The sequence below is a fragment of the Amblyomma americanum genome, chromosome 9 (genome assembly GCF_052857255.1).
Source record: "Amblyomma americanum isolate KBUSLIRL-KWMA chromosome 9, ASM5285725v1, whole genome shotgun sequence".
Taxonomy (NCBI): domain Eukaryota; kingdom Metazoa; phylum Arthropoda; class Arachnida; order Ixodida; family Ixodidae; genus Amblyomma; species Amblyomma americanum.
The window spans coordinates 18,372,737-18,387,130 of NC_135505.1; the positions used below are offsets into that span (position 1 = coordinate 18,372,737).

Below are 14,394 nucleotides of genomic sequence, written 5' to 3' on the forward strand. Positions count from 1 at the left end.
ATCAGTTAACTTATGAGATTGTCAAGCCAGAAGACATGGTGAAAAAAAGCAGTAAGTGATGGGCACCGTACGTGTCACAAAAAAGGTTGATCTTTTGTGACAGCAATGATTAAATCATGGGTTATCAGTGGTCACGTTGTGTAAAGGAATTGGAGAATTTATTTTGTTGATGCTGCTGAAAAAATACCTTTTGCATATTCAGTGAATCCTACGCATTATGCTTCCTCATCTTGACTGCATGAGGAGCGTGAATAATGTACAAAAATAAATATCCCAGCAGGCAAGTTGTTTTGTTTAGTGCATGATTTTTCATCCGTTGTAGCATCAGCTATAGGGCAAAGTAAATGCAAAGTTGTGCACTACTGGAAAAGTCAACTTAAGATGTCGATCCTGTGTTCGGCTCACTTTTGTTCTTGATGTGCATAGACTAGATTGAGGAAGTGGCGAAAAACTGTCAACTCATTGTTTGTCACTTGTGAAATCAAATTTTAGTTCCTGCTGGATTTCAAGTTGCTCTTGAAAAAAGACTGCTGCAAAGCAGTTGAAGATGGCATTTAGCAAGTGACCAGCCTTGCTGTTCTAGGGTCGCTAAAGGCGAGGAAGAAAGACATGAAGCACCTGCTACAGGTCGACCCTTTAGAGGTCAGCCGCAAGCGAAGCAAGTATAAGTGGATGTCAGTTTATAGTTAAAATGGAAGTTTTTTTACTTATAGCTTATGTCACTGTTTCATACTTGCAGTAAGTTGTTTTTGTAGCATTAATGAATTTTTAACTTTCCAGAATTGTAATACCATTTCACAACACAGAACCATATGCTATTTAGCCCTGTAATGACCAGGAATTGAAAGCACCAGAAAAAAGAATTTCCAGGATTTCATAAGCATGTGATCACTTCATTGTAGAAGTATAAACAACTTAAAGATTCATCATGGGAATGGTGTATACAGCATATCTAATTTGAGTTAATTTCAATTATTTTGGTGCGCTGAAGGTTGATACAACTGCACTGATATATCCAAGTGGATACAGTAGATCAGGAGCGAAATCCAAACCTGCTCCATCCCCTGTGAATGCAGCATTACGACCACAAATTTCAGGCTGTTCTGCCATTGGGGTTAGCTTTTGCATGAATTTATCCTTCGGTCTCATGCATATCTGGTAGCTTACCCATTGCCCTTGCTTTGCTTAACATGTTGAAGAAGACAGTTACATAAAACTTTACTTATGCCAGCAATTCACATACTGATGTGAGTATAAATAGAAATGTGCATTTTTACACGGTATCAAATTTAATAAGCTAGGCATTGCAGGGTTAAATCATTTGTTAAAGTAATGCAGGCTAGCCAAAATTTCCAGCTATAGACATCGAAATGTGCTGCCATAAACTTACTGAGGAGTCCTTTTCATTGTTGCACTGAATGAAATTTGAAAGTTTATTGCTTGCCTAGTTTTTAAAAGGGCAAATGTTTTAAGAGCTCTAAAAATATACCAATGCAGGTAGAACGCAATTTGACCTGCTTGGATAATTTTAGCAGCTGTATATCGTACTACGAAATTTACATTGCCTTTCGTGAATGTTTTCCTCCAGACATTCGAGCTACACGTGCATTCCACCTGTTATGCAAAATCATCAGCCAGCGTGGAGCAATGAATTTGCTTTGGTAAGTTCCCATTAAGTATAGTTAGAGCTTTATAAGGAGAATGCACCAGTCTCTGGTGTTATTTCTTTTTGGCATAACGTGCCAGCTATCAGTGGTGATAATACCACTGTGAAAAAAAATTCTACCAGTCCCCTTCACATAAAGAAGGATTTATTTTTGTCATCATTACAGATTTAGAAAAAGGGGAGAATGAAAGTTATTACCACTTCAGAAGGTTCATAGCCCCTGAACAGTAAGCAATGGCATGCGACGGCACCTCTTATCATTTTGCACATCTGATTAGTAACAACTAGTATAAGGTCAAATGGCGTGGCACCAAGCTCTTTCTGTGCTATGAATTGAGTTGCTCTTCCAGACTCACTGCATCGTAAGGGTGAACAGCTGAACCATTGTTTTCAACAAATTTGTAGGTCTGCTGTCTAGATTGTGCATGAATGCTTAAGACAGAGTATCGGCAAGAGTAAGAAATTCATTTTACAGTTTACTGTACACACAGTGATGTCCTGCAGCCAACATTTGTTACCGCCCCTGAATGCATCTTTATGCTGGATATCTTCTGGAAGGGATAATAAGAGCAATCGGGTAGCTCAGTTTTTTGCTGAATCATCCACGAAAGAACTCTGTGACGAAGGAAGTTTGGTTTTATGCAGTTCAACGACCCGAAGCAACTACGGCTATGAGGAACGCCATAGTGGAGGCCTCTGGATGATTTTCTCTGTGGAGGTGCTTGAACGTTCACTGACCCCTCACAGTACACAAAGCTCTAGCATTTTACCTTCATCGAAGTGTGACCGCCCCAGTTCGGTAAGAAACCCGCGCCTTTCGGATCAGCGCCGAGGACCATATAAACTGAGCCACCGCAGCGGCATGCTAGGAAGGTCGTGAGCCTGGAAATATTCTGCTCCTCTTGCGCATATTTTTCTGCAGGCTGTTCAAATGTGGCGGCTGTGGATGCCAGAGATGTTAGGAAGGTTAGCACTGTTTTCCCAAGCAGCAGTGGCCGCTGGCCTATCATTGGGCACGACTTGGAGTGCTATCGATGGCCATCATACTTGGCCAGCAACCTGATTCCTTGATAGGAACTAGCTTGGATACCATGATGAATGCAACTTAACAGGACTATCATTGATCAGATGGCTTGGCAACTTTTTGGCCACCATGCACGATCACACATGTACCGTTCCCTGAATACGTAACGTACCCGGACTAAATATAAATGTATGTGGTGAGGAATTGCCTGCCTTGCGTCGTTTTTATTTCGTCGCCCCTTTCGCGCTACTTCTTCTGGCGCCTGCTTCGAGTTGATCGAACGGCCGCGTTACGCGAGGCCTGCGAAGAATACCGATGAAAGAAATTTTTCTCTAGAAACATTCAACCTAATTATCAAGAAATCGCCTGTATCGAAAGGAAAATTTGGGGTAAATAAAACATCTACATATTTTTCACAGATAATTGTGATTTGTGCATGTAAAGTTAGCCTAAAAAATTTTTCTTAGCATGATTTTTATCTATCCTCCGAGTGCGCGGCATGTGTTGCTTCTGTCACTGCGGTATATTTCAGCGGTTGCAGTGCTGCAGCCTTTAGTAGCTTCATTGAATTGCGGTCGTCCCTGCGATAATCTGCAAATTTCAACGTACTGGAATAGTTCTGAGCAATTGCAATCCTTCAACTGCTCACTGTCGACGTGCCTATGACGACCTCTTTCGCGGCGGATTTGTTGGCCGGGTCACAAACTCGTCCGTGGCTGAGAAAGGTAAGCCTAAAATTTTACTTAGTGTAAGCATGCCTTGTGCCAATGCTATACTTAATTTAAGCTGCAACCAGCTTATTTTTCATTCTTCTGGCCTGGCGGAGTTTGCAATCGTCACTGTGCAGTTGGGGGGAATATCCATTCGAAGTTGTTGTTGCGTATTTGCAAGAGTTCTTGAAGAAAAAAGTGGTCGCGGCACGATCACCATACGTCTAGCGCTTGCAGGTCTGTGGTCGTGCAGAAATTTAAGGTAATGTTGTCATGCATTATGTATACGAAAAAACAGGTGACCCTAGAAAAAAGTTACGTGTGCCGAATCGTAACGTGAAATTTTTTTCCGGATTTGCACCGCGCTCACGAGGTATTGAAGGATCTATTAATATAAGCGTGTGTGCCAGTGGACAAATTCAAAGCTAGGCCTGCACGTTGCTTTAATTTCTGGACCTTGCATTTAAACTCCTCACTAGGAGACTGGAAGCGAGTGGAAATAACACTAGCAGGCAGCAATACACGCACATACACGTGAGACCAGAGCCCGCTACTGTGTGATGGGGGTACGGAGGATGAATGCGCTTTGAACAAGATCGCCATATATCTTGATAGAACTGTACGTGCTACCAATGCAGACACAAAACGACAGTCTCATTCAGCACTGCATGCTGCAGAAGCTGTTGCTAAAGTTTGCACTAAATGTGATTACTGTCTTTAGAATTTTCTTAGGAAGAAGCCTTATAATTTTTGAGCCGACAGGTAGGTCTGAAGATATTATAGAATTCATGCATACTCTGCATAAAATGCATAAAATTGCAAATGGGGTGCAATAAATATTTCGTCCATTGCCGATTTTCATGAAAGGTGCATAAATGTGTTGTACTTCGATGCAATGTGAAAGAACAGATCGAGGAAGTGGAAGAAACCTCCAAAGATGTGGCGGTTATGTCTTCGGACTTTTTGGCCTCTTCCTTAATTTCCATTTCTGCAACATGCTGGCTAACTACATCAGATGTCCGTCTCAGTGTTGTTGCATCAAGTGTATCTCCATGTTGTAGTGCCTGCTTACAGGTTTAGTGCCATTAATTAGTAGAGGATCAAGCATCGTGTATGCAGAGCCTCCTAGCTTTACCAAATATGTCCAAGTGCATGGTATTGCAGATATTTAGAGCGTGCATTGAAAAAAATTTTCAGAATGTAGAGCACAAAATCCTCTGCACTTGTGATAGTGGCTGCAATGCTTAGCTTGGTGGTATAGGCACGGTGTGTATATATGGCATCAGCAAAACCGGCCCCATTTCATTCTAATTACTGTATGATCTCGTGTAACCCAGGAGAAAATTTTCTATCTGGTTTCCAACTGGTCCCAGTCCATCCGGTTTAAGGAACACATTTCTAGTTGTATCTGGGATTGCAACTGGTTCTCTTTTGAAATCCCAGATGCAACTAGGGCCAGTTGCGATCCCAGATGCAACTGGGACCAGTTGCAATCCCACATGCAACTGGGACCAGTTGCAATCCCAGGTGCAACTGGGATCTACTCCAGCCCTGTCGCAGATGTACATATGGGGCATCGTTGAGCCCAAGTAATCCACCTAGTTAAAATACACCTGAACATGCGAGTACATGACAATCACAGGAGCCCATAACACTGCAGATGACTCTTGAGAACATGAACAATGTTTATTCGACTTTGCGCCGTTGAGCGTTCATGCAATCTTGTATTTTTTCACTCAAAATATTTGTAAGGTTCGCAACCGCTGCAGTGGAGTCCATTCCTTTCTGTTGAGACCAGTAGGTCAGGGTTGCTGCAAAACAAAACAGAATTGTTAATTTTTTGAGAGGCTAGTACATCGCGGGGGCAATATACATTGGTAGTAATTTGGCGGCAGTCAGGATAAATTTAAGTTAAGCCACTGGTGAGGTCTTTCACATTCACTGACATCACACAGCACAAAGACTCGCATGTCACTTGCATCTAAATGCAGCTGTTTTTCAATCCTGCAACCTTGCACTCTAAATTGATTCAAAAATAACTCTAAATCGCTGCAGGAGCAATTATTTAGCATATTTTGATTTATTTACGACATGAAATATTCCTACCTTCCAGAACAGCCACTTTTTCTGGGCTCAGTGCTGGCTTTGGGAGATCCCCCAAATGTTTTTTCTTGCGTGCAACTTTACGCTTCGTGCAGCCAGCCCTGCCTGTGTCGACACTGCCTGCGAACTCCCTTTTATCAAAAGGCTTAGCTTTACATGGTTCAACATTCCTTTTGCCTGTACTGCAGTGAAAAAAATTCCCTTCTGCAGGTGGAACTGTAAAAGAAACATAGAACAACAGCGCCGGTATACAGAATGGCTATCAAAGGAGGCAATAGTTGTTTCTAAGAGTAATATATCCATGTGAACAAAATGCAGGGAGGCACACCAATTGAGCATTCAAAAAAAGGCTTTTAGAAGAGAGCACATGCACTATCCCCTTGATATGCTTAAGAAGGGCTCAGAATTAGCAGATGCACATCTTAGTCTCTGTTTAAAATCACTACTACAGGCATTAAGAAAATATCTGCCACAGCAGTTTATGGCATGCATACAATACTGAATTGTTTTCCATTGCCTGTATACAAATTAGAAATCAAAGGCTCACAGAGCCGTCAGAGGAGTAACTGAAGTGCACCAGGCCTTGATGTTCTGAAATCAGTCGAAACTGTAAAATAATAATCTATAAACTTGCAGAGCACAATTCACAGCTTCCAGTTTTTAAAACTGTCTATAAAATAGAATAGTGGTGAAAATGTTGGACACATAACTATAGGATCAGATCTGATGTCTTTCTTATGCTCTTGTCCACTGTTTAGCACCACACTACTTTTGAAAGTATGACATGGCTTCAACAAAGTGCTAACAGCAGTACTTATAGTGTGAATCAAATTGTAACTTACCAGGTGCCGATGGTTCACACTTGGTTGATGGCTCGGCTGTATAAACATAATATGCAAAACGGTTTTCGCAGAGTATACAACCTAGAATTTACTAAAAGGAAATGCATACAAAGCAGGGCAACGTTATCATGAACCCACCATTTAGGCCCACACTAGTCCTTTTGAAAACTGTTCAAGTATACCATAGCTTCAACACAGCACTACTCAGTGTGAAACAAATTGTTACTTACCAGGCACTGATGGCTCACTGTGGGTCGTTCGCTGGGGTGTATAAACATAAAATGCAAAACTGTGCTCATAGCGTGTACTACTACCCAGAATTTTCTAAAAGAGAATGCAAACAGCAGGGCAAGTTTATTATGAATCAAAATGCGACCTACCTGCTGTAGATGATTTTGCCAACTCCAAAAGCTGACTTGGCTCGCCTGGAAAAAAAAATTAAACTGGAATGCTCTGCAGAAGCTTTAAATTTTGGTCAGGAAATCGCTGAGTGCAAAGTCAGTAGACAAAAGCAAAGGCCTATCTGTTGTAGGCAGATCTGCTTGCAGCTCTGGGGCTGAACCTTGAGATGATATTGTAAAGAGGAAATACAAAACTGAGCATTCAAGAGAAAGTGCGTGGTCACTATAAATATAATCTTCCTTGTGATCTAAGCCTCATTTTGGAAATGCTTCATTACTTCGGTGCCTCCCATGTTAACTATACTTGATGCAGTGTCTAGCATTTGCTACGTACAACAGCAGCTTTAATGGCGCAAAGCCACCTCAGATATGCAAAGACCGCATGTAATATCATGGCCATCATCACGAAGCAATAAAAAGCCCATTGCAAAAAGACACTGCGAAAATGAAAACTTGTTAACATATCTTAATAGTCTAACCAAAATTTCATACCTAAATTACCACAGCCTCCTGCTTACACTGCTTCACTGGCTTTCTCTTTGTCCACTGTTGAGATAAATTTGATCAATTTGAGCGCGTGGCACAACAAAGTATAAAACTAAATTACGAAAGGCAACTGGAAATAGATTTTACCCCATACTGATGGGGGATGATTACTACGCACTGCTGACAGCTAAGATACAGTTGAATAGGTTGATGTAGAGAAAAAAATTTTTCGTGTGCGTTTACAGTCGCCAATTTGGCCCCCACACTCAAAATACGATTTAAAGGACAGATATTCACTCACGCCTTAGAATCTTAGCCTGCAGGATTGACTGTAGTTGGCGCTCTTGCTCTTGAAGAAATCAATTGTGGGCCTGGAGGTCCACACAACTTTCCTTCCAGTATTTTTTTTTCTTCTAGCACCTCCCCCTTGGCCACTGTGGACTCGTCCGTACCACTAGTCGTGCTTTGGGCTGATGTCCATTTTTTCCGCTGCATAGGAAGTTTTTACACATCATAAAAAGTTCAGTAGGCTTCCGCTACACTGAAAAATGCTTACTTACCTTTCCTTCGCTGTTCTTCTTATGGGCTTGTGCCACTTGTTTTTGGAGTATGGCCTCATAAGAGTCTTTGCGTGGAAACGCCTGGTTAATTTTTTTCACTTTTGCTGCCTGAAAAAGTTTCCAATATATTTATTCGCAATCAACGGCTGAGCTGCCAGCAATTTAGTAGATTATCGATCTACATATATACATATATATTCATTACACATAGTACAGTCGAGTGCAAAATACGGATTGAGCACGCTGCGGCGTTCAGCCTGACTGAAATAAAAATGTTTCCTACCTTTATGTACAAAACATATAAGAAACTTTTACATGCATTAATTAATTTTCCCTGGTATATAATTCACGCGTAAGCATTAAATACGGCTCACTGCGCCAAAAAAGAATTGTCCACAGGTGCATTTTAGGCAATTGTCCACAGGTGCATTCACGCAACTTCATGCATTTCTGCGCAAAAAAAAAAAGCTGGTCCGCACATACCACCCAGCTCTTTTTCGGCGCCATGTCAACGTCGCAGGTCACATCGAATTTTGTTGGCGGCGCCGAAATTCTCTTCGGCGCCTCGCGCGCTTGTTCAGTGCCTAGAAAATGCAGTAGAAAATCATCAGCACGCCGAGACGCATATCATGTGCCGAAAAAATTATTTGTGCATGCTTTCCACCAAGCCTAATCTTCGGTGTTTTCATTGTTAACCTTATCGACCCAATGGACTGTATAAATGACCTTCTTGTCGAAGTCCATGTTGTCGACGGGGTGAAAGTCGACGATGTCGTGAACACGAACAACGTGGCGACGATTGTTCCTGTCCTCTAAAATGCGTACCAGAGCGAATATCTCGTCGTCTACAAGAATAAATCGAGTTAAATATGGCACCACTGCTCGCTACAGGTACCGAACACGATCATGCCGCACGCAGAATTGAAATTAAGCCTGTCTTGGATTGATGCGGTTGTTTAGCCAGCCGAATTGCCAAGACCCGCGTTTGTGGCGCTAGCCCTTTTGGCACCACCGATCTCCAGAGTTTAGTACAAATGGCAATGCAACCACAGTTCTAAAAATATCTAATGTATAAAAAGAAGTTGCATTACTGCTTTTTGTTCTCCTCGAACAATATATGTAAATTTGTTAGAGAAAAAATTCAAAACAAGCCAAATCCGTAGATGTCGCTTTCTGTTTTGAGGCGGCTGTCGTGAGCGGTAGTTCTCGAAGCGGGTGAAGTTTATTGACTTCCTCAGCAAAGTTGTGGTGTTGCTTGGTGGCGGTATTGTGAAGTTCGTGCAAATTTGACATCGTCGACATATCCAAACTACCGAAGGGCCGTAAGCTTTACTTTGAGCATTTGCTTCCTGGTGTGGACCTTCTCAGGACGACGGAGTACAGGTCGTCTTGTGCAAACAAAGACACAAAACAAAACTCACAAAGCAATTTCGACGACTCGCAAAAGGAACATGTTGCCGACGACGTGTCAGAGGGCTGTGTTGGGGACGATGTGCTATAGGAGCGTGTTGCTGATGGCTTGTAAGAGGAGCTTGTTGACGACGTTGGCACGTGTGGCGGTTGGGCTGGCGGAAACAGCTATATAGAGGAAGACAACCCAGAAGAGCAGGGCGGATGCACGTCGCCTCCTTGTTCCGATTTTTCGGCGCAGGATATAGTATAACATTAGCGATGGACTTCGCTTTCACGCATGCTCTCACGTGGACAGAAGTAGAACACCCGATGAAACAAATGGCTTTGATTTCAAAACGACAGGACCTTCCGGATACAAAGTTTCTTTTCAAAAAGTTTGCTGGTATTTCGGAGGTAACAATTATTTTTCATTTTTATTGCCCGGACTGTATGCGTCTTATGGGTGAGTATGAAGAGGACTTCAAGGCTAGGAATAAGCTGCAACTAACATGTGTACTGTGCAAATGCACATACACAGCACACACCTTGACAGCGCAGGGCAAATTTTTTGTAAGTCTGCCCACAGAGCAACAGCTTAATGCAATTCTATCTTCAGAAGAAGTTGCGAAGTTGCTGAAGAACTCTCTGCAAAAAATAGCCAGGCGCCGGTACGTTACCTCGAAATGTCATGTCACAGACGGGGATTTGTATTGCGAGCAGCGAAGAGAACTGAACCTGAATGATATGGACTTATCTAAGACTGTGCACACCGACGGTAGTCCTGCCTTCAACTGTTCAAAATTTTCCATCTGGCCTGTGCAACTCACGATTAACGAGCTGCCTCCTGTCCAGCGACACAGAAATTCAACTGTTGCCATGCTCTGGTATGGTACAGGCCATCCAGACATGATGCTGCTGCTGCAGGCAATTGTAAAACAAATATCTTATCTTTCCAAGACTGGTGTGAACTGGGAAGTTGATAGAAAGGTCTCTCATTGAGAGGCAAGGACAAGTTATTTGTAGAAAAAACATTAAGGGGTTTATACAATTGCTTACATACACATTTCGAAGCAGAACTCAAGAAAATTACCTTCGAAATCAGTGTGAAGTGGCAGAAGAAAAACAAGAACAAAACTTTGCTGTCTCTAATGCTGTTAATTGTTAAAGTTGTTCAGGGTATCCTGAACTCTTGTTTTTACCTGTTATTGACCAGTACTGTTTGAGTTACGTCCAACTTTCTTGATAGTGTGCTTTTCATTTTTTAGGCATTCACTTTGCGCTGCAAGCAGGCAATGCCATGATTTTTGCTAATGTTGAAAGAATAGCTAGTTGTTTGTACACGCCATGAACACATTTCTTTAGTGTGTTTAAATGAGATGAAGGACTTGCAGGTTGACACACGCTGGACAGATGCATCGGTCGTGCATGTATCATTCTCTATTTTGACTCTCATTTAAATGCAGTGAAAAACTGCACTGAAGATCTCTGTGTTTTTAAGCCATGAAACAACAAACCTACTTCTGCAGGCACAGCCATTAGTGTACTGCATGTCATCAGTTTGTTTTCTGCATTAATTTTATACCCAATGATTTTATGGTTCGTGTCATTGCTGCAGGTCTACTGTTTCAATGCTGCAGCCGACGCTCCAGCTAGAGAAGTGATGCAAAATGTAGTCCAGTATAATGAATACTTCGGATGTGTCTGGTGCTTGCGCCCTGGAAAGTCAGTTGGAGGTAAGAAAATGTAATTATATTTCATGTTTTAGAGCTTCTTTAGTTGCTTATTGCGTTAGCAGATATGTTCCTCACGTTAATTGCAGTGTGCTGCCAGCGCAGAACAACACAACTGCTATTTTTCTCTTCGCTCATGTTACTTGTTCTTTTTTGTTGCTTCTACTTTTTCGGCTCTGAAATTCTAATTCAGCCTTGCTACAAAGCTAGCCTACTGAGCTTTTTTGATGGCGTTGTTTATTGCCTCTGGGCATAAGGGGTGTTGGGAAGAAAAGAGAATGGAAAGAAAAGACTGGGTGGGTGTTAAATGAAGGAGAAAAAGTGGGCCTATCTAATGGCGAGGAGCGTGGCAGAAGAACGTAAATGTGTGATCCTATTTCTATATTCATTGCACATGCCTAAAGCATTTCTCTTTAGAGGTCTTCATACATGTGTTCTTTTTTGTTTACTTGACAGGAACAGTCAAGTATCCTCTGAATGAGGCATATCGTACTGCTTAATATGCTCGTGGTGTGAAAGGCCCATCATCGCTCATCAACCTGGCTGGATTCGATATTGTGTGGAGCTTCAGCGTGGACTACATTCATGCTGTCCTGCTTAGAGGGACACGCCAGTTTATGGAGCTGTGGTTGTCAGATGTTGGCGCTGCGTACTATATAGGGCCACCACAGCTGCTAAAGGATATTGATGAGCGGGTGTGTAGCCTAAAGCCACTACAATGCATGACTCGTCTACCTAGATCAGTCCAGCTACTAAAGTTCTGGAAGGCCACTGAGTGGCAACAGTAGTTGCTGTACTTTAGTTTGGTGAGCTTAGATGGCACCTTGCCCCCTGAGTACTTAAAGCACTTCAACCTTCTCGTAAAAGGAATATACCTCCTGCTTGAGGATGAGGTGGCTACAAGCGATATTGATAACAGTACTGAGTGCCTTTTCGAGTTTCTTGTTGGTGCTCAGCTTTTGTACTACGAGAAGGATATGACATACAATGTGCACTGTGTGCAGCACCTCGCAAAATTTGTTGTGCAGCAAGAGCCTTTATGGGCACATTCGTAATTTGGCTTTGAGGGAGGCATAGGAAGGCTGAAGAAGCTAATAACATCAGCAAAGTGTGTGCCTCACCAGGTGATGACCGTGTGGTCATGACTTGTGGGAGTTTCGGAGTGCCGTACCCTTCCCGGGCCGGCGGGGCGCGCTGTGGAGAAGCAGGAAAGCGGAAGCTTTCCTCCTTCCCCACGGGCGAGTAGCCAGATGGTCTGCTCGAGAGCGCTGCGCCGCCTCCTTCCTCAAAAACCGGTCGCAAGCGCGCACCGCCAGGCGCCGCCGGAGCGGTCGCTGATTGGCCGAATATGACAACGGGCAAGTGCGCCGAGATCGGCGGGTACCGGTCGTGGCCGGGGGAGACTTCAGCGAGCCGCGACAGCGAGAGGACGTCAGGTAATTACCTCGCTTCTTCCCTCTTTGTTGTCGCCATCTTGCCCCGTCAGCCGCACGACCAAGCCAGACGGCAAGGGTCGCAGATCAAGATTCAAGCAGCCAGCGACTTGGGAGAACCCAATAAACGTTTGGCCCCGGGCAAAGCGTCCTGCTCCGTGCTGTGTTTATTTCGCATTTCTGCTGCGCCGCCGTGAGAACGGACGCGCGTGGTGTGCGATACCGGGAGCTAGACCTCAAAGGAGGCTCGACGGCTTAGTAAGAACCCCCACAACTGGCGCCCAACGTGGTTCTCACGCGCAGACGCGTTTGAGCAACTCGCTCCCGGCGAACATGGCGGATCCGCAGTCTACACTGCCTGATCTGATGTGGCTCACAGAGCTCGGCCAGGGGCCTAGGGAACGCCCTGCCCCAGGCACTCCTGCAGCGGAATCAGCTCAACGGACGGGACGACACACCGTCGCAGGCGCGACGTACGCAACACCGTGGACGCCGGAAAACTCCGCCAGATGCCACGGTACCAGCACGCCAGGCCTTGGCGCTCACCCATTATCGGCGCGTGCCGCCTGGGAACAGGCGAGCACATCGCCCTCCGTCTCACACCTGCCAAACGGCACAACCGAGACCGCGCCACATGCGACGAGGTCACCGCTCATCACGGCTCCTGACAGCGAGACACCCGCAAACGCGGCAAATCTCGCCGAAGTTCTGGCCAGCGCGTTACAGCAAGCGCTGCAATCCGCACAGCCCAGGCCGCGGATCGGAACTCCGGTCCCCAAGTACAGTGGCTACAGCGATCAAACGAGCGCTAACCACTTTTTGCTGGCTCTCGACCAGTACGGTCAGACAACAGGCACGAGTGAGCGTGATATGCTTCGGAGAGTGATCCCTGTTGCGCTCGGCGATCAGGCCGCTCGGTGGCACCGGTTGGTCGGCCACACCGCGAGCACGATGGCCGATTTCCGCAGGATGTTCAGGGAGGAGTTCCTTCCTTACGACTACCAGCTGCGGATGCGGCGGGAGTTGGAGCTGCGCACGCAAGCCCCTGACGAATCTCTGGTCGAGTACGTCAGGGCGATGCAGGAGCTTTACGACTACACCGATCCCGGAGCTTCGAACGCGGAGCGAGTGGAAAGGGTAGTCCGACAGAGCCACCCCACGTTTGCTCTCTATCTGCGGGGAAATCGCTGCGGAGACTTGAACGAGCTAGCTGTGGAAGCGCGCCGGGTACAAGCCGAAATCTCGGCAGCCCGCGCGTACCGGCCCCCACCACCTCCATCGGAATCACTGGAGCCCAGCTGCACCTGGAACGGCAGCACCCGCCCACGAAGCGAGTCCGCTCGGGCACCGGCTCAAGGCGCGCTTTTCGAAGTCTCGGATCGCGCCTTGGATCCCTACTCATACGGGCTCAGGGCAACAAAGGTCACACGGCCGGGAGTCTGGTCAGTCTCTCGCCAACCGCCCGACAGAGATTCCCAAGGTCGGTCAAACGATCGCGAAGGGATTACGCCTCCAGACGGACAGCGTCACCGGGTAGAAATGCCGGTTCGGAACGCGCTCACGGATGGCCGTGCGCGAGAGCAGCCTCGTCCGTCCCTGTACCATGCACGGAACTCTGTGCGCTGTTTCAACTGTGACCAAGCGGGTCACATTGCACGGGCGTGCCCTGCCGGGCCGGGAAACGAGGCAGGCCGCCGGTAATGGCGCCGGCGGCCGTGGCGGAACCGGGCGATGCAGCCGCAATCGCGGCCCCTTCGCTGTTCAGGGTTGGAACACCGATCAGTGTGAGTGCTCCGTTCATAGAACTTGCAATCGCAGGATTTACGTTCAAAGCACTGCTCGACACGGGCGCGAGCACATCGCTCATCGGAGACGAGGTCGTCTCTCATCTGAGACGGAAGGGCACTCCGCTGCGAAAGCGCAACGTGCCCCTCCAACTCGCGCGCGGAGAGGCGTGCTCCGGCGGTGATGCGCGTCTTGTCGTGCGCTGGAATCAGCGTAAACGACGACACCGCTTCATTCACCTGCCTGAACTCACGGTCCCCGC

At 45.7% G+C, this 14,394-nt stretch overlaps 1 pseudogene; it reads left to right on the forward strand.

The window, feature by feature from the left end:
- Positions 1-14,394, forward strand: part of LOC144105192 (uncharacterized) — a 125,435-nt pseudogene that overhangs the window by 66,423 nt on the left and 44,618 nt on the right.